Source organism: Manis pentadactyla, chromosome 1, assembly GCF_030020395.1.
Source record: "Manis pentadactyla isolate mManPen7 chromosome 1, mManPen7.hap1, whole genome shotgun sequence".
Lineage (NCBI taxonomy): Eukaryota > Metazoa > Chordata > Mammalia > Pholidota > Manidae > Manis > Manis pentadactyla.
The window spans coordinates 108,429,946-108,450,637 of record NC_080019.1 but is presented as its reverse complement, the minus strand read 5'-3'; the positions used below and the strand labels follow the sequence as shown (position 1 = coordinate 108,450,637).

Here is a 20,692-nt window from a genome sequence, read left to right as displayed (position 1 = left end):
CCAGGGAGCACACATGAATGAGCTCACACACTCACATCAGGGAACCCCAAGAAGCCAGAGATGTAAGATGTGTCTATGCATCTGCCAAGCTTCTATGGTCCAATGGCAGCATGTGATGGGCCAGGGATAGAGCAGGCCTGTGATTCCCAAGCTTTCTGAAGCCTGTTTTTCATTCTGCTTCTCCAGGGCATAGAATAAGTCACTTCACTCTCCCCTTCACCCAAGTAGTTAATTAATTTACAGTGAGAACTTAACTGTCAAGATGATCAGACACTCCAAACACTGGTTGGTATAGATTCTCCCTGTTTGAAAACTTAAATAGGAAGCTTTTTTATAATCAGAAAGTGTTTGACAACCATAAATCAGAGAAAGGGGAACTAGGTAGGAGGATCTTACCTATTGGTTCTTCAAATAGTCACAGTCTGATGGGGCCAAAAGTGCCCAAAAGCTGAGGTTGTAGCCCAGGCTCTCTCTCTCTCTCCCTCTCCTGTCTCTTTGGCTCGCCACACTCCTATTAATATATTAGTTCTTCTAATGATGAAATCAGGTCATCTAGGGTCAAGCTACCAGACCCCACTGTCTCACACTGAGACCATACTCAAACCTCTTCAGCTGTCCTCCCAGGTTTCCAAACGGCAACCATGTATGTGCATAGAAACTGGCCAGTCCCTTGCATTACCACTGAAGATGGTTAGTCTCAATCATTATTAGTGAAATTTCCATCTAAACCCCCAGATGTGCACCATAATTCAAAGGTATCTGAAGATACCTTCCCGTTATCACCATGAATGCAAAGCCAACAAGGAGATCACCAAATTCATCATCTTCTTTTTATTCTACTTGGTCTTATTCAGTGGGTTGGTACTAAGGGGACTATTTGCTCTTACTATTATTTAGGTACTATTCTAGGTTACTTTCTATAGAAATGATGTATTAATAACTTGAGCATGTGCCCTGAAAGAGTTTTACAATTGAAACAATTTTTAAATCAAAGAAATAAACACTATAAACCAAGCATAGCTTTTTAAGGAGCTTTCCAAGGTTTGTTGGAATTAGTCACAGGCTTAAGAGTGCAACAGCATTATCATTTATTTAACATGAGTCATGCGTGCTTTGCGGTCATCATTTCAGGAATAAACATATTGTATCTTCCTTTGTATGTTTTCAATATTGGCAAAGTCCTCTGCCTCAAGAATTTGATTATTAATAATTTTCAAGTCAAAACTCTAGACACAGTTTCTGAATTTAAATTTGGTCTGATTTTATGATTTCTTATAGAATGCTTTATCCAATCAAATTTTAGCCACCCTTAACATTCATTTTGATGTTAAAATAAAAATAAAAATAAAAATTTAAAAGAAAATAATTATGACCCTCTGAAACAACTTTGAACTCATTTCCAATTACATAACTACATCCAATAGCACTTGGGAAGATTCATTGTCTCCCACTCCCTTGCCGTCCATCACCTTTGTGTTGTTCCCAGTTTGGCAGAATTTTGTAAGTATAATATTTCCCATCTGTACAACCCAAAGACAGCACACGCATACATATAATTGTATTGAATGTGGGCTAGCGTGCACACATGTCCTCATTAGTCCCTGAATTCCTTTAGTGAGTGACTCAATTTTGTGACACATATGTTTTTACTTGACTGTATTACTGCTCTGAGTCATTCAGTTACTATTTATCAAATACTGAGATTTCTCAGTTATTTTATTGATTTGTCAGATAATGGATCAGAATATTTGAAACTGAGGCTGTCTCAGAAAAAGAGACCTATGGTCCAGGAAAGAAGCAGGCGTCCCTCATCAGGAGGGAAGGCATGACAGAAGGTAGGCCCAGAGCAGGCCGGGTGCAGCCGTCAATTAAAGACAGGAGATGGCAGCGATCATCACCATCAAGGTTACAGTTCTGGACTATGTACTATGCCCAGGAATCATTCTAAGGGCTTTCTGTGCATGATCTCATTTAACACTCATAAAAGCCCTGACAGAAGCCTCTATGAGCCCTGTTTTATTGCTGAGGAAATGGGCTGGGAGCAGTCCCTTGGAACTGATAGAGCAGGGATCCAAACCCAAGGCTTTCAGACTCCATAGACAGTGCTCTGGGATTGGAATCTGCCCCAGAGACCTCTGGGAAGCCTCTCACCTTCTGCTGTCATTCCAGCCTGAGCCCCAACACCAGTTTTTGCAGCTGTCCCCCTGTCCCAGTGAAGCCAGGCCTCTGGGTTCTAAAACCAGGGAAATGCCTGCAGTGTGATGGACAGTCAGGAGGCATCTTTCCATTTTTTCCTTTAAATAATTCTCATAACTAGTGCAATTTGCCATTTCTGTCTCCTCACACTTCCCCCACCCCCAACATGTTCTTTTTTGATTATTTATTATCATAATTAACATTTATTGGACATATCACTGTGCAAAATGTGGAGGAAGCCAGACTCTCCCACCCTTTTGGCTTATGATCCAAATATTTAGATTGTAAACACAATGTTTTTGGCAACTTAATTCTGTATGAAGAAATAGAGCATTTGCAGGAAATGTCAGATGCTTATTTTATGATCAGTGCAAGGAGTAATTTGCCCCACACAAAGATTTGGACTTGGCAAACAAGCCCTGTCTACCTAACCACATGTGAGGGAGGCAGGGACAATGCTCCTTCCTTGCCACAGTTGTTAGGAAATGGGCACTTTTAACCATCAGTAAAATGCAGTGGTAGAAAGGGGCAGGATTGGGGGTGCTGGTGGCCAGCAAGGGAGCTGGGCTAGAGGCATTAATAGAAGTTTTTGCTTACCCCTTCTCATAGTAATGGATAAACCCAGGCCACATATTATTCTGTGCTAAATGTGTTCAAGAGACATGTAAAAAGTGAACAAATTAGCCTACTTCCTCATCTTTCACAATCTGCAGAATAAGACTGCCAGCACGCAGAGGAGGTAACTCACTCCAGAACACTGGCTTCAGAACTTCCTGCCTGTGTGACAGTTCTCTCTCGGACATAGTGTAGAAGCCCAGACATGCAGTGTTTTCCATTTGAGAAACTGCTAATTTCATGTGACATGATATTGAAGACTGTAAGACTGAAGAGAACACTAAATGCCCAACCTGACAAAACTGTTCACTTACTAGCACTAAACCACCAAAATACAAATTGCATGAAGGTAGGAGAAAGTCACATCTCTGGGGTGACACTGCAAAATGGCCGCAAACTTCCCCTGGAAGAAGGCTATGCACTTTCCCAAGTCAGAGAGTTGGAAGGTCTTATTAGTGACTTATGAACAGGCATGAGTGTTAAGTCTCAATGTGCGATGGAACAAAAAGGAATTTTCATCCATGGTAATGCTCTTGGTAGGTAGCAGAGTTGGGATACGATTCAGATTTGTTTTGGTCATTTAATCCAAAGCTCTTGACAATATGCCATTCTGTCCAGGCTTTTTTAACCCATAACACTAAAAAACACAGGAATGAATATACAACTCTGGAGCAAACCTGAGCATCTTCACAAAGTCAGTGGGCCTAGAGATGAGGACACATGAGTTCCAGTTGAGCCATTAGTCCCCCACGAATCCCAAAATATCTCAACAGAAGACACTTCCAACAGGGCTTATATTCAGCCAGCAGGTTAAGCAGCCCAGCCAGGGTCCAGTTGAACTAGCCAGAATCTTGATCCTATTTGTTGTTAGATATTTTGAATACTACCCCTACTTACTAAGAGATCCTGCAGGTACCAGAGCATCACTGAATTTATATATAACATCAACATATTTGCAGGAGGCAACATCTGCAGCTTGTTGTGTGCAAATTATTCAGGTAATATGGAGAAAATGTTAAAATTACCAGAAGAAAGCCTCAGAGCCACCCCCTTTTAAGCTGCCTTAGTGTTCTTTTCCCATAGATGTAAATTCTGGCTATGTAAGAACAAGAAATCTGACAAAAGGTAGCTTTTTTAATGTTTGCTTTTTAGTCTCAAGCAACAAGCTACACCACTATTGGAAGCCATTATAAGGGCATGCTCTTTCCACCCTGTTCATCACATAATTCTGGCCCCTGGTTTACTGCACTAACAGGAATTATAAAAAGGGAGGGTCCACTGGATTGCTTCACACCTGATGTAGAGTTCCATTATTGTAAACCAGTTGTTCAATTGAGAAAAATCTCTCAATCTCTCAGCCTATTGATGAAATACTGAAATCCCACTGCTCTGTAATAAATATTGTATGTGTCAAATGGATTATAGAAAAGCTTGGAATTGTGCCCCTTGGCATGTGGCATAGTACAGCCAACTTAAGTTTTCCCATCTCACTTTGCTATAGCAAAACCATAGTATTGTGATCTAAGGGCCAAAAGCTTTTAATTAGCTTTTAAGAACACACCCACAATATTGGCAAATGCCTCTAATAGCAGGGGGCCTTTATAGTTGATGCCACATTTTTCATGAGAAAATATTAGTTTCTGCTGTGACATAGTGTTTCTGCCATGACATTTAGGTGGTTTTTTAAAACAGCTACTACATAAATTTTGCAGTCTCTGACTAGTACCATACATGTCTTGTTTTGAACATAAAGTTCTCTTTTTCTTTACATCCTTGATGTTTTGTTGTTTTTTTAATGACATGTTATTAGTGATTATTTTCAGTTGATTAATAAATGTAATGTGTTCTTGGCACATCATGTAAGCAAGCTGACAGTGACATGCCCCTCTAAATCAGCTACTATGTGGCCTTGGGGGAGGATGAATAACCCTGTTCAAGGCTGAAAGCATAACTTCTGTAAAAGGCAGTCTAACCTTTTACACCGTAACATGCTCTGATACAAAGGTCATAAAAGTTTCTTATACATTTCAATTAGTTAATTCTAATTGCAAACTTACTTCAGTTGTGTGGAGTGGCCTGCCAAAAGATATAATGCTGCTTCAGATTTTCAAAACATCTTCTATCTAAAAATCAGTAATATTGTACCTTTTCTTCTCCATGTAACTATCAAAGCAATCCCTGAGAAAATAGCTCAGGGAAAGACTATCTAAAATTCATTTCAGAAAAGATAGTGTTTCTGTCTAGTCTGGGAATGGGGGCATCGTTGCTAACTATCTGAGCAGAGCATTGCACAATATGCTTTGCTTGTTTTCTAGCTGAATATTAGCCTGACTTTACAAACAATTCAGGTCTACAAACTCCAGTGAGAACCAGAAAACGACCTAAATACATTCCCTAAGCAAAGGAAGAGGAAGAAAGCAGGCAAACTTGGCAAGATTTCTGAAAGGAAATGTTACTGTTCTCTAGTAAAAGAGAGTTTATAATGTGTAAAGAAAATTAAGAAGTGGAGTGACATCAATGCAAAGCGATGGGGGGCGTGGTCTCCTGCGGCAACGCGGAGCCAGTCGGGAGATATGGTCCCAGCCCCTCCCCTAACCGGACCTGCCATGCGGGGCAAATTACGTCCCTTTCTGAGGCTCAATTTTCTCATCTGTAAAATTCCCTAAGGTCCCATTCAACACGAACATGTTGAGGCTGGAAGTCTATAAAAGATCTGAGATGGCTTAAATAGGAGGCGGCGGCAGATGGTCTGTGGGGCTCATGAGCTCTGAGAAGAGTAATCGGAGTCAGGAAGTGGGAAAAAAAAGGCAGACACGATTCTATTGAAAACAAGTAGAAAATTTGAGAAGACCTGGAAAAGTAACTGAAAAAGATAACAGCTAATAGTAAAGTCCATTTCCAAAGGTGTGGGAAGAAAATTTGGCCAACAAAACAATAAATTATAAGGAAGAGAGCATGGCAAAAATTAAAATATTGCTCATTAGTATGAGTAGAAAAAAGAGAATGTCCAGTGAGAATTCAGGCCATCATATAGTCATACGGCCAAATTCTTAAAAAAGGAAATCATATCTAATGGTAAGTGTACCTCTTTTTTAATGTAAACTAATATCATCCTTTATCTATTTGTGATTTGAGGAAGGCTGGGAGCTTGGTCTTTAATGACATGTAGTAGGGAATCAACATCATAGTAAAGTGACAAGATAAAACATTGTCTATTGCTATAGACTGAAAGTTTGTGGCTCCCCAAAATTCGTATGTTGAAATCCTAACCCCCAATGTGATGGTAATAAGAGGTGGGGCCTTTGGAAGGTGATTAGGTCCTGGGGGTAGAGACCTCATAATGGGGTCAATACCCTGATTAAAGAGACCCCCCAGAAAGGTCCCTTACTCCTTCCACCCTGGAAGGACACAGCAAGAAGTAGGCAGTCTGCAACCAGGAAAAGGGCTTTCACCAGAACCCCAGCATGCTGGCAACATCCTGAGCTCGTACTTCCAGCCTCCAGAACTACAAGGGTAAGTGTTTGCTGCTTGTGAGCCACCGAGTCTGTGATATTTCATTATAGCAGCCCAAATGGACTAAAACAGAGGCAGAGAGAAGTTAAATAAATTGCCCAGCCTCATAAAGCAAGTAAGAGACAGAACCAAGATTTAAGTGTGAGCCTCTTTGCTGCTGCTTTGACACAGATGAGACTTTAATATGAATTAAGTGTTGCAAAGGGAAGTAACCTGGTGCAGGGATCAGAGAAGCACTCCCTAAGGAGAGGGCATCAGAACTGAGACCTGAAGAAGAGCAGGAGTTAAGCGGGCACAGAAGCGTGAGGAGCCCGAGGTGGAAAGCTGCTCCAAGTGATTATCAGATCATTATACTGCACTTGACTCAGAAAGGCCGCTGCACCATTATCATATACAGATGCCTAAAATATCAGTAAGTGCACTTTTAAAATTTATTTTAGTAATCCCAATGGAATGCATTATTATCTTTTTATGTAAATTCAGGATTAGACAACCATTTTGATCTAGGCTATCAAAACATTCTTTGAGAATCTTTCCTGGGTGGCAGTGCCAGGAACCTGGAGATTCTGGAAAGAAGCTCTCACTTGATGTGAGCCACGGAGCCAGGGCATTGGGTTTTCAAGGAGTTTGGCTGTTCAGTATAAAGAGGATCCAAATTATCTAGATAAAGAATAACAGGAAACCACATACCTCTGACCTTGTCCCCAGTCACTAGCTCGTTGCTCACTGAGGGAAGGCATGCGGCAGGGTTCTTAGTCCTGATGGAGCTGTGCTTGGTCATGATGGAGCAAAGGCAGCAAATGAAGTGGTCAGCTTTGGCCACGCTCCCACGGGGAGCAGCCGGCAACAGTTTGATGCCATTGGCTGGAAGCACAGATGCCCGTGGCTGTGCCATGTCCATGGAGAAGGAACAAATGTGGCATCCATTTTGTGTCAGGGGCACACATTGAAAGTTGGATCTAGACCAGTTCTAAAATACATCTCACAGTTCTGGGTCCAGGACAGTTTTTCTGTTTTGCACTGTTTCTTCCAGAAACCATCCTCCTATTCCTCAAAGAGAAAGAAAAGGTCATGTCCATAATCCTATTCCTAGGGTTCTTTTTAAAAAGGATGCAGTGGCTCCTTTAGTCCAAGCATTCCTAGGAACCTGCTCCCTTTGCAAGTTACTCTTTAACCATGATTTTGCTTCCCGGGGACGAACTTTGCGGGCGCTGTGTGACCACAATGTCATTCGGGAAGGCTTCACACCTGTCTTCCACTGGCCCACCTCTGAGAAATAATGTGGGCTTGGAATACTCACCTGGGGGAAGAAGGAGATTCATATTTATTGCTGCCTACTTTGTAACTGGCTCTTTCACATACACACAGAGTCCTCGCATCCACCCCCTCAATTGGAGCCCCCTCTACAGAGGACACCAAGGCTCAGAGGCCTCCACCATCCCACGACTCCCTCGTGCTAAGTCACTTTAATAAGTGTACATTAAGAAAGGCAGGTGGAGAGCATTGAGGAATGTTATCAGCTCTTTCAATGCTCAGCATAGATTTGAGACACATGGAGTAAGGTTAACAGAAGCACGCTGGTGCGGCCCTCAGTCCGCCCTTTGTGGGGCCACATAGACTGTTGACTACACTGTGAAATGGGTGGATGCACAGAGAGAGGCCAGGCTCTGACTTTCAGAGGTGTAACGTTTGTGTCTCCTCATTGAGCTCACCCACCATTGCACACCCAGCTTCAGAAGTCTCCTGGAGGAGAGAAAGGTGGAAGCGATCTAGACTGAGACAGGGTGGCCCAAGAACGTCAGTGAAAGACAGTGGGTGAATGGGCATGGCGCACACATGGCACAGGGGGAGGAGGATGGCTCCCAGCAGGACTGAGGCCCCCAGGGCCTTCTGCCAATGAAGTGAGTTTGGGGAGAAGGTTGATGGGAGTCTTGTTTTACAAAGGAAACCTGCAAAATAGATTTTAATTGCCCTGTTACTTAATAATGAAGAATAACCATTTATTTATTCCACATTCCAAAGATAAATAAATAACTGACCCATGAAACCCCTTGGAGTGGAACTTGGCCTCACCTATTTCTTTGCCTCTAGATCCAGTCTTTGGTTCCTTTTTTTCACTAACAATCTAACCCAAAGAAAACCTTGTTCATGAAAACAAAGTATTAGCAAGCACTGACTGTTGGTTAGAATTACTTTTTAAGTATATTCATATGCAACATTTATCTTTAACATTTTATTTCCAATATTTTTTTTTTAAGAATAAATGCACACACACTGAAAGGTTGTGCCCTGTTTTTCTCTCCTTGGGCATAAGTGGCAGCGCTAACAATAGAAATCAGCATTAGGAACATGACTTTTCTCTTCAATGGTATCATAAACATGTTATAAGTAAATGCTGCAATAATGTCTTTGGACATCTTTTTTAATTAGAGCTGAAAGAGTTTTAAAAAAATAATAACCACCTGGCAAACCAGCTCCTCTTTGAAAGCTGAATTAAAATCAAATGAGAGAAATAATTAGGACAGCTGGAAATAATAAAAATAATAGATACCAGACACATCTTTGACAAAACACAACAAACCAAAGAGACATTACAATATAAAATCTTAATTGTGTCATAGCTCACTAAATCTCTCTCCTTTTTCCCTCCTCAATTCTTGAGCACAATGAAAAACATGGTGTATCAGCATACAAAGCCAAAAAGCAGTAACATTGTTATAGCCTGAATGGGCATGACAATAAACAGAGGTAGCTCATGTAGAATATTTTATCTAAATAGACACAATGTTGCAATTTGAATGAATTACTCTTTCTTCCTTTTTGTTCCTTGTAGGAGTGCTGATTTTTACTTCTTGCAAATTGTCTGAAACTAATACCTACTTTTTTTAGACATGTCTTAAATTTGGTTTTTCAAATGTGGGGCTTATTTGGATTCTATTATCCTGATTCAGAATTATTCCTGAACTACTGCCTGCCTAGGTGAAAGACAAAAACGAAAACAAACAAACAAAAATCTCCCCTGAGATGCATTATGCCAGTCATCTAAAATATAGAAGCTTCTGTAGTCACTGCTATTCTAACGAGCATCTTTTTTCCTTTCTCTTTTGCAGGGGTGTTGCCAGCAAAGCCATCGGCCAGAACGCCAACAGTGGTTTTCTTTGGGAAATGCAATTTCTGGTAATTTTTACTTATATTTATGTTCTTCCCTGTATTTATTAAATTTTTCATAATTTAAAGCCAAACATAATTCTTCAACCCAGAAATGCATTGAAGAGGGGGGAAATGACCCAGAAAGTCATTAATAACATCTATACTAATAGACATTAAATATAAGCTATAGGCAATGGGAATGGAACGCACAGAAATGAAGTTCCCAGACTTTGCAACTCCATTAAAGTGCAAATCACTGCGCTGTAAGTTAAACTGTAAGGTAGGAAAGGTTCCCAGAGCAAATCAGTCCTGCTACTGACAGCGCAGAGTGGAGACTATACCTCTGTGTGGATCCGGAAATCAGGTTATCTAGATATTCGGTGAATGACATCCTACATGGTGGTGTGAAAGCCACTTCATCTCAGTCTCTTTGCCATCAAAATATCTTCTTTTCCACAGGCAAGGCTTCTGCTTAAAGTTAATGGAAACTGAGAGAATTGGGACATTTCTCCCTTCACTTTTTCTCTCTGTCAAACCAAGATAAAGGTTTTATTCGAACTTTTTTATTTGAAGAGAAGCAGCACCTGAATGAAGTTTGGTCATGATCAGAATCTTAAGAATTAGAAAAATTCCAGACACCACATAAGTGATACAATGCCTTGAAAAATGAGGAGGGAAATCATTTGGAACAAAAATATAGCTACATAAGCAGTTTTCCTTGAAATAATGTTTCCCATATATGTGCCTTCATAAAAGTAATATCTACTAAGGAGAAAAAAATTGAAAGAAATTTTAAATTAAAGATTTAGTTTAATCAAAATGATTTGAGTCTTACATTTTAGTACACTGGCACTGCAATTCTTCAAATTGAATAGCAATTGAAAATTCAACCACTTTGTGTGTGTGTGTGTGTCCTGCAGGCTTAATTTGGCTATGACCCCTTCTCAGAAAAATCCAATTTAAAGTTTTGCTTCTATATGTTTAAAAATTGAAATTTGAAAGGTAGAAGGGGGTAAGTAAAAAGAATATTGATTTCTTTTTTTTACCCAATTGAGCAATTTTCTAAAATTAACTAGTACTCTTAGATGAGTTGTTTAATATCTATGAACCACATAGTGGTGTTCACCATGTATTTGTTCAATAAAATAATGAATGAATGAATTAATGATGAAATGCACTGCCACTAGATGACTTCTGTAAACTTCTATGACCTATGTGCCTCCCTTTAAGCCACAGCAACAGTTTCCACAAGTCAGTCAATGAGTACTAACACACCTAGCGTTGCCTAAGATAAATTTTCAAGAACTTGCATGCCATGTGAGGGAGTAAATAAAGACAATATAGTTGATTTTTCATAAGGCTAACCATATTCAATTTAAGGAACCTCCTGTAGTCCAAGAGTAAGTCTTTTGTATTGGGAATGGTGGGAAAGATCTTTTCTTTCATGAAATATTTTAAAGAGTAGTCATTGTTGGAGGTTTTTAGGGTGACGTCCACAACTTACGTCAGTCCCCAACTATTTCTAGTTTTACTGCTCTGTGCACTCTCATAGTCTGAAAAGATTGACTTATAGAATGTACATTATTTCATACACAAAACAAGGACTTCCTATTTTCCCATCCTAGATTTGTTATTCCTGGGCAAATAGTCTGTTAGATCTTCTACATCAAACTTTTCAAACTCTTGCATCTCCCACCATTACCCTCCTAAATGTAAAGGAGTAGCCTGCTAACCACTTTCTGCATGCTCACCATCTATTACAGGAACATCATGGACTAATGTCTTGCCATTGATAGGCTTCTCATAGTCCCTTCTAGAAAACAGCCATGCCCAGTTCTAGGGCGGATGTCTAACCCATGGCCAGCCAATTCATTTTCTAACCAATTACCAACAGGGTCCCCTCTCTCTGACTCTGAGCTAACAGAACATGAAGATAGCCTGTGTGAAGTTGGGGCTAATGTAGTCCTGCAGAGGCATAGGAAAGATGAGTGAACAGGGGAAGTTGGTCAACATAAACATAAGAGAAGATTTAAAGGATTCATTTTTTTTTATTACTTCCAATTCCCAACTACAGTTGAATTCTATGAGTTCACTTTTTACCCCTTCCTTCACTATCTCTCTTTATGTACTTGAGCTAGTGGGTATCTGTTTCTTTTCTGAAAGAACATTGTCTAGAATTAAGCACACCGACTGAAGTTCATGCATTCTCAGATGAGTGATTTACCATTTTTTATTGCCCAAGATTTTTTTTCCTAGACATTTCTCTTCATTATTTCTGCAACACAAAGAATATACAAACCATCAATCATACTTCCTTCTTTGTTCCCTTTAAGTACTGTGCAAAAATATTTTCCATGCATAAGGAAAAGCCCAACTCTCAGCCCTTCTCCTCACCATGCGTCCACCCATCCCCATCCACATCATAATCTAGGTCTGATCATGTGTCCGGTCTCAGCCTAATGAAGTAAGGAATAACAAAGTAAGGAATAGCTCACAACCAAACCTGGGTCCCTCAGAGGGCGCATCAGAGACTCCACTGGGCAAAATTCCCCATTACTGCCATTTTTCCATTGAGACACAATCCGGAGAGATGAACTGAGAATTTAAGGCCATATGGGGAAGGAGCAAGGAGAATAATGTTTTATTTTAATCTTTTTTAACTACCCTAAAAGGTAAAAACATTATCCCCATTTCCTATAAAAGGAAACAGCCTCCCGATGTTTGTCTATGATCACATAACCAGTAAGAGCTGAAGGCCTGCTTCAACTTAAGACTCCAAAGTCTATACTCATTTAATCATACAACCTTCTGCCTCCAAATTTTCAGAGGTCAAACCACACTTATACCCAAATTACATGACTACTGACTCCTAAATAAGTGCTTCCTCTGCTAATTATCCTGCAGTTATCCAGGAGCAGCTCAGGGAAAAAGGTGTAGAGATGTGACACTGGGTAGAAAATGAGAAGGGAGGGCAGCTGAGTGCACTCACACCACCTCAGCCCTTTCCCATCTGCTCTGGCCTTTATCAAACAAAGCCACAATTCCAAAGCCACCTTCAGGTGGCAGTCCTGAATCACTGCCCCTACCAAGCCCTGCTCTTGGATAGGAAGCCACCAAGGTGGCTACTAGTGGTCCCCACCTGCTTGTGTTGTCCTCTCCCTCATTGTACTTGGGTTAGACTGGATAACCAGTAGCATATGATAGAAGTGAGGATACATCATTTCAGAGAGTACGTTATTCAAAGAATGCAACAATTCTCTTTCTTCCTCTCTCTGTCCTAGACCTCTCTCTCTCTCTCTCTCTCTCTCTCTCTCTCTCTCTCTCGGGGATGACAGCTGCCATGTCATGAGAACACTCTCATAGTCTGAAAAGACTGACTTACAGAATATACATTATTTCAGACACAAAACAAGGAGCTTCCTATTTTTCCATCCTAGATTTGTTATTCCTGGCCAAATAGCCTGTTAGATCCTCTACATCAAACTTCTCAAACTCTTGCATCTCCTACCATTACCCTCCTAAATGCAGAGGGGTAGCCTGCTAACCACTTTCTGCATGCTCACCATCTATTACAGGGAACATCATGGACTAATGCCTTGTCATTGATAGGCTTCTTATAGTCCCTTCTAGAAAACAGCCATGCCCAGTTCTAAAGCAGATGTGTAACCCATGGCCAGCCAATTCATTTTCTAACCAATTACCAACAGGATCCCCTCTCTCTGACTCTGAGCTAACATGCATGAACTTCAGTCGGTGTGCTTAATTCTAGACAATGTTCTTTCAGAAAAGAAACAGATACCCACTAGCTCAAGTACATAAAGGGAGATAGTGAAGGAAGGGGTAAAAAGTGAATTCATAGAATTCAACTGTAGTTGGGAATTGGAAATAATTTTTTAAAAATGAATCCTTTAAATCTTTTCTGATGTTTATGTTGACCAACTTTCCCTGTTCACTCATCTTTCCTGTGCCTCTGTAGGACTCCATTAGGTAGGCTCCAGAAAGGCTCACGTGGTAAGGAACTCATGTCTCCAGCCAATAGCCAGGAAGGAACTGAACTCTGCCAGCAACCGCATGAATGAGCCTAGAAAAGAATCCTCCCCAGGTGACTGTTCAGATGAGACTGCAGCCCTGCAAACAGCTTGCATGCAGCCTCCTGAGAGACCTTGGACCAGAATCACTCAGCTAAACTGATCCCAGTTTCCTGATCCACAGGATAAGTAATTGCCCTTATAAACTGCTATATTTAGGTATAATTTGTATGTAGCCATAGATACAAAATTCAAGCTCTGAGACTTTCTGCCAAGTAATAAATTATTTCTCCTACCTTGATGCACACAGGTTGTTCCCATTGAGGGAAGAAAAATTCTCCTCCTTCCCCTCCCATAAACATTCATGTCAACACACAAACTCCCCCTCTCTGGCTGGGGAGTAAGCGCTATAGGTAACTCACAAATATTTTCACTACACAGATGTATGTGGTTCTAGATAGTGAAACCTTCAGAAAGTCACTGCTTCACTCTTTCCTTGGCTCCATCATTTTTATGTTCACTTAATTTGTTTGGAATCTTTCATGAGTCAATAGAAGCCAGAGAATTCTAAGGAAGAATTTGACTCCTCCCCTGGGCAGAATATTTAAGTCATGCATTATTGTTTGTTTTTAGGCAAACCAGTACAATTATGCATCATAAATTCTTTTAAAGCATCTGGGACTTCAGTTCAATTTAAAATCCTGTGGGGTTTATTACCAGAATGAATAATTATAAAATATATGCATGCAAATGAAGAGATAAAAAAATTAAAGAGCCTATAAAATTTAGCACACACTACTTATAATTCCATGCCAAATTGTTGCAAAAGACAGTGGCTACACAATACCACATAAAAATATGGTTTATAATATTTATGACTTGAGAATGTGCCTTCAATATTCTATTGTCATGAACATATATTATAAAACAGAGTTAAGAATTAGTTTCTTGTGTTAATAGGAGGAGGGAGGGAAAAAGAGTTTACCAAAGCTGTCATTGGTTGCACTATCAAAATAAAGAACTTGCTTTTACCCCAATTGTGCAAGCACAGTGAAAAGACAATGAAGAGCTCGTGAACATGGAGTTTCTCTACTTTTCATTATTTTTATTCTGAGAGTGCATTTGGAGCCAATCTAATTCAATCAGTATTTATTAAGCATCAAAAGTAATATGTAATAAATATGTAAAAAAGAATATATTTGCTACTCTGTGGGGTAGGGGTGGAGGGAATAAAAATTGAACCTTACATTCCCTACCCTTGATGAGATCAAAATCTGGAGAGCTTTGCATAAAGAATTTGAACCAGAACTGCATAAACTGTTGCAGGAGCCAAGTAACAGGCTCCCACCTCCGGACTCCTCTTTCAATCCATCCTCTACTTTGCTGCCTGAGTTAGTTACCCATAATAAAAAATCCACTTGTTCTGCTTTCCTGTATGAAGTTTTCCACTGCTTAGAAAATATACTCCAGACTCCTTAGTATAAGGCCCTTCAACATTTGGTCTGAAACCACCTTTACATATGCAGATAACACCCTGGAGAAAAATGGGTAAGAAAAACATGGATTCCACTTGAAAAGACTGAGGATTCCAGTGCGGTTCTTCAATTAGCGTGCAGACATCCACTGTTTCTGCAAGACTCATCCCTTCCTAATTTCTACCTCCAGCAAAAATTAACTTCTACCGAACGTTAGAGTCATGACGGCCAGGAAGCAGCTGAAGCACCTCCTTGCAGGGACTGGCACAGTAGGAGGAAACAAAAGGGTGTGTTATTATGAAAGAAACTAACTGATAGGAACATCTCCCTTTTCCTAATTCCTCCTACTCCAGCCCCAGTCCTCCAGAGGAGAGCTTTGTACTTCTGAACGACTTTGGTCTCTGTACGCTTCACCCAAGAAGCGAAATTGCTCTGGGACCACTCCTGAATGTGGAGGGGATGGTGAGATTTAGAGATGGAGAAAATTGCTTGGAATTCATTAGGCTGAAGCAGCCAGAGATAGCAGTGTGGAGAAAAGAGTCGCGGAGCCTGAGAATGGGAAGGCTTTCCCTTTGGGTTTGAGTTTTTCAGTGGGTGGGGAGTTCACGGATGGTGTAGAGACAGGCCCATCTTGCATGCTTTACTCCACATACTGCAGTATGACTGTAGATGGGGGCTCTCTGAGAGCACAGCAGGTGGCGGGGCCCCCAGATGTCTGTGAGCACTGCTGGGAGATCAGCCTCAACACCAGAGACAAGCAGGAAGGGTAAGAGTAAAGACAAAGCCCGCTGGACTAGTGATGGGCATCTGCTTCATCATGCACCATGAGCACCAAATAAATCCAGTTTCTCATGTAATCCCAAAGAGCAGAGATCTCACTCTACCCCAGTCAGGTGAGCTCAGAGCAATTTATATTTGATTTAGAGATTTAAGGAACATGCCTTATACCAGGCTTTAATATCTTTATATACCAGACATAGTTTGGGGGCTGTTTCCAGATAAGAATGTTTAAACCACCGTGTTCCCAGAATCCTATAGACATTTTTGCATGTTGAGCTCCATATGCATGGGTCTACAGAGAAATACCAGACTACATTTAATGGAAAAACCCATTTCCCCATTCCTCCCTTATTTCTATAGGCCACAGACCAGATCCAGTCTGCTGCCTGTTTTTATACAGCCTAAAATGGTTTATTCATTTTTTAAATGGTTGAAAGAATCAAAACAAGAATATTTGTGGCATATGAAAGTGACATGAAATTCAAAAACCAAGTGTTCAAAAAAAATAAAGTTTTATTTGAACACCCCCGTCCATTTATTTGTTTCCCTTGCACCACCTATGGTTGCTTTCACTACAATGGCAGAGCTGAGTAGTTGCAACAGAGACCCCATGGCCCACAAAGTCTAAATCATTTATTATCTAGCCCTGAACAGAAAACGTCTGCTGCCCCCTGCTTTGTACAAGTGGATAAAGAGGTAATAAATAATATGTAGGCAGGAGTGTGGCATGCTTTATTAGCAAACCAAGAGCCCAAGTAAGGGGCAGGAAGCAAATTCAAGCCCTCATCTCAAGCCTTCTCCTCCATCCTGTCCTTAATGGGGCAAATGCAACAGGTCCCAGAATCTTCCTGGCTCAAAAGCTCCTATTCCACAGGAGGACTCATAGCAATGGAACAGACAGGGAAAAGATATGCAAAGAAACCAGAGAAGGACTAGACAGTTCGCGGGTCTGCAGCCTCTCCTTGTTTCACTGTTAACAACATGTCTGAATGAAGAATGTGAGCGTTGTAAGAGGAGGAAGTCAGCCAGCCTGAGATAGTAAAGGAGTCTCCCAGCTGCCGGCCCATTAGGCACCCCCTCCCTCTTTGCCACAGATCATGGGAGCAGAGAAGGGGAACAGTTTTAGGACAAAATGGCATCCTGACTGAAAAATCGGGGAGGATGACCCAGGGAGAGCAGGCCCCCAGGTGCCCAGGGTGCTTTCCAGACCTGAAATAGGATACTGGAAAGTGTTCTCATCAAGCATGCCCTCAGAGCAGAGCAAGCCCCGGGTCCTGAGTTTGGTGGTGTTCCTCAGTAATTCTATGCAACTGAGAGAGCAGCTTTTTTAACTATTTGGGGGCAAGAGAGAGAATGAAAATGATTTGGCAGTTAAAAATATATGCCTCACATAGAAGCCACAGGGCATAAATATGCAAAGAAGTAAAAAGCTAACCTTTTCAAACAATAAGGCTTCTCTCTCACTTACCAACTCTACATTTCCCTGTATGGCCCCGGAAGATGACTGGTTAGCCAGAGACGGGTAAGATTCCTCAAGGGAGGAACAACCTAAGACAGGCACAGTCGCAGGGGGGCCATCAGGTGAGAAATTGGGGATCAACAGAGGTGAGGCTTAGAACCTCACCCCCCTGTTCTGAGAGAAATCTTCTGCATCCGTGGATGTTTTATTGCCCTTGTCTAGCTTGGATTAACACATAGTCTACAGGCACACACCTGATCATCTACATTTGCTCTCTTACAACACTAAACTATGTTTTCTACCTTTATCTTGTATCTACCTCCCACTTCAGCATTTTATTAAAAATAATAATAATAAAGAGAGAAATGTGGTATCCACATATAAATCAAGTATAAAAACCAAATGAGTATTCATATTTGAACTGACTGTTTAGAGTTCATAATGCATGAGCAAAACCAAAAGTTTCTGTGATGACTGCCCTTGTACTGTTCACCATGTAACTTATTCATTATGTAAGAATTTGTTCTACATGTAAGAACTTGTTTGTTATGCCTCAGAAGATTGGAGACTGACAAAAATTAGGCTTGGGGTGGATTAATGATTGTACATTGAGCATTGACTCCCCTATACAGAATTTTATTGTCGTTAACAACCATTTGATCAATAAATATGAGAGATGCCCTCACAAAAAAAATATATATATATATATATATATGCCTCAAACCATGTTGAAGTTTGTCCTGTTAACCAAAAGTATTAGAAATTGATAGGAATTCTCACTAATGTCATTTTTCCACTCCTCTTTTGACCATCTTTTGTTTTAAATTGAATTAGGCAAGCTGCTGATTCAGAACAACACCTAATTGCTTTGTAGTCCTCTCATTCCACAAACATTTATTAAGCACTTATTAGTTGCAAGGCACTGTGCCAAATATAAGCAGGAGGAAGCAAAGTGAAGAAAATCAAGTCTCAGCCCCAGAGAGATTTGCATTTCAGTGGGAGAGGTATAAAACATGATTAAAACTAACAAATCTTTAATACTGTGTAGAAGCCATATAGGTATGCGTGCAGCTTAAATGTTAATCTGCTGAGATATTTGGCCTGTGCAAAGTGAGAGGCTGAGCCTGGGTAACTCAAACAAAATGAACCTTCTCCTCAACTATCTGTGTGCTCCGGCAAGAGGGGTTTTGGAGCCAGGTGCCTTAAGTCAGGGCTTTTCAAAGTCTGGTTGGAAAAGCGCCCCCACCAGAATAGCCTGGGATGCTTGCTAAAAGACACCCCAGCATCTTCTCAGTCCTGCTGAATCCAAATCTGCAACACTTTGCCCTATTACCAAGCTCTACAGGTAGTTCCTGTGATACTTTCCAGCTTGAGACAAAGGCTGGAGGAGCAGTTCTAAAGTTTTGTTGTTTAGAATTGCCTAGACCCTAAATCAATGAAATCCAAGTATCTGGGGGGTGGGGGATTTCCAGCATCAGTATTTTGTAAGTCTGTCCAGGTGACCCCCAGTGTGCCACCACATTTGAGAGCAAATGTTCTAGCACCACGGTGCTCATAACTGTGCACAAAGAGGAATTGGCTCCACCCATTTCAAGGAAAAAAACATGTTTCCTTTTCATTTATCTAAGTAGACCTCTTCATTTAATCATTCTGAAACCTATTTTTTCCTTTTGTCTGATACATCCTCCAAAGTCTTAGTTGGACTTTGTAACTCAAACTTGATCCATTAATTTAACAGGAGTGCAGGCACGTGTCAGGCACCATGTGAAGAACAAGGAGGGGAAAAATGAAAAAGCCCAACAAAGGTAATAGCCAAGCAACAATTTCAAATATTATATTCAGCGTATCCAAGGGGCTCTCGGGACACGGAAATGCCCAACCAGTCAGGAGTCGGGGTGCCAACAGTCGGCTGGAGCAAGGTCACTGCTGAGGGAAGCAGGCCCGTATGCTGAGTGTTGGATGAAATTAGCCCCGCAGAGAAGGAACGGCCAGCTGAGCAGACATCGATTGTGACAGCACAGTCATATCTGAGTCGTGTGGAATTTCTGGGGTATGACATGGCCGTGAGGTGACTCTGACCTGAAAGATCTCCTGGGCCACTCTACCCGCTCTGCCAGTGCTGAGAGAAGTGCTTCCCAGCCCACAACAGACTACTGAGCCTCTGTCCCGCTGCAGATTAGAATCACTTGGGGGTATTTTAAGTAAGTTTACCCCCTCACCCCAACAGATTCTGATTTAATGAAACTCAGGCACCTCTATTTTTAGCCAAGCTACTCCTGTGATTCCAGGAGTGAAGGTTGAGAGTCACAGGTGGGGTGTTGGTGAACAGAAAGCCATCCGCAGCCACTGGGTACACAACTCTCCTGGTGGGCTGGAGTAGGCTGGGGCTGGAGTCTGCATGCTGCCCCTCGCCCCAGCCCTCCTGACCTTTTCACCTTCCTTCCTGCCCAGGCATGTGACCACTTTATTGCCTTCAGAGGGGAGAAACCCAGCCTGCAGGCTTCCCACCCCTGCTGCTCACCTTGCACAAAGGGGCCAAGGGATCGCTGGCTGCTCCCAGGTGCTCAGTCAGCCACTCCTGCATTCCTACATTCCTGCATTCCACAGAGCACAGCGGCCAGCACACCGATTCCTGGTGGACGGGGCCTGTGCTGGCAACGGGGGATGCCCTGTAGTGCACTAGACCCTAGATGCCCCAGGAAAACATGTGAGTACTTGTCAAACGCCTAGACTCATGAATTCTACTACAGCACATAACAGAATTTCTCTCATCAAATTCAGTGAAATGAACTAAAACATTGTAATCAGATGCTTAATGAAAATTATGGACTATGTAAACAGGAACAGAAATGGTGAACCTGCAAAAGAAGGATGTTGGCCGGTCAGCTAAGTTTACACACCAGCTGAGTGACTCCCTGACCACTGTGGCCAGACAGCATGTGATTCAAATCTGTGCTTCAGCAGAAGAACAAATTGCTACAACTCATAAATCTTCTGGGTCATCTGCAAATAGTTGAAACAGGGAATGTTAAAATCCATGAATGCCAAGGGCACATTCATATATCAAAATGAACATTTGTGCAGACAACACGAGTCCAAGTGAGAGAAATGTGCAGTTGCATTTATGTGTAAATGGCATAGATAAAAATATATCCATGAGTCTCTGAAACAATAGCTCTATAGTCCCCCATATTTCAAAGTCAGCAATAGGTATAAGAAACAGATTTTTCTGAATCAAAATCAAGGCATGGGATTTGAGAAAATATGTTTTTCCAAGTCGTAAATGTATTTACAAAGAAGGGTTGCCCTGGGCTCCTCGGAGGACAAAAAAGCTACAGACAAGCGATGCCGACAGACCTTCATCCATCTGAAGAAGGTGGGAGGTCTGGTTCACACAGCACCTCAGAGACCCGCAGGCTGCATCTGAGCGGCAAGCCCTGGGAAGCCCATGGCTGCCCCACAGGCTGCCCGGGGCA

The 20,692-nt window shown here is 41.5% G+C and overlaps 1 long non-coding RNA gene across 2 annotated transcripts; it reads left to right on the top strand.

Annotated features, from left to right (window-relative positions):
- Nucleotides 1-1,735: 1,735 nt before the first annotated feature.
- Nucleotides 1,736-16,183, top strand: LOC118932920 (uncharacterized). 2 transcript variants are annotated; one of them, XR_008996991.1, is made up of 3 exons: nt 1,736-6,324; nt 9,435-9,501; nt 13,451-16,183. It is a non-coding gene; the product is annotated as an uncharacterized LOC118932920 (long non-coding RNA). The 2 variants fall into 2 exon arrangements; XR_005032950.2 differs by having other exon boundaries at nt 1,736-6,736.
- Nucleotides 16,184-20,692: the final 4,509 nt, after the last annotated feature.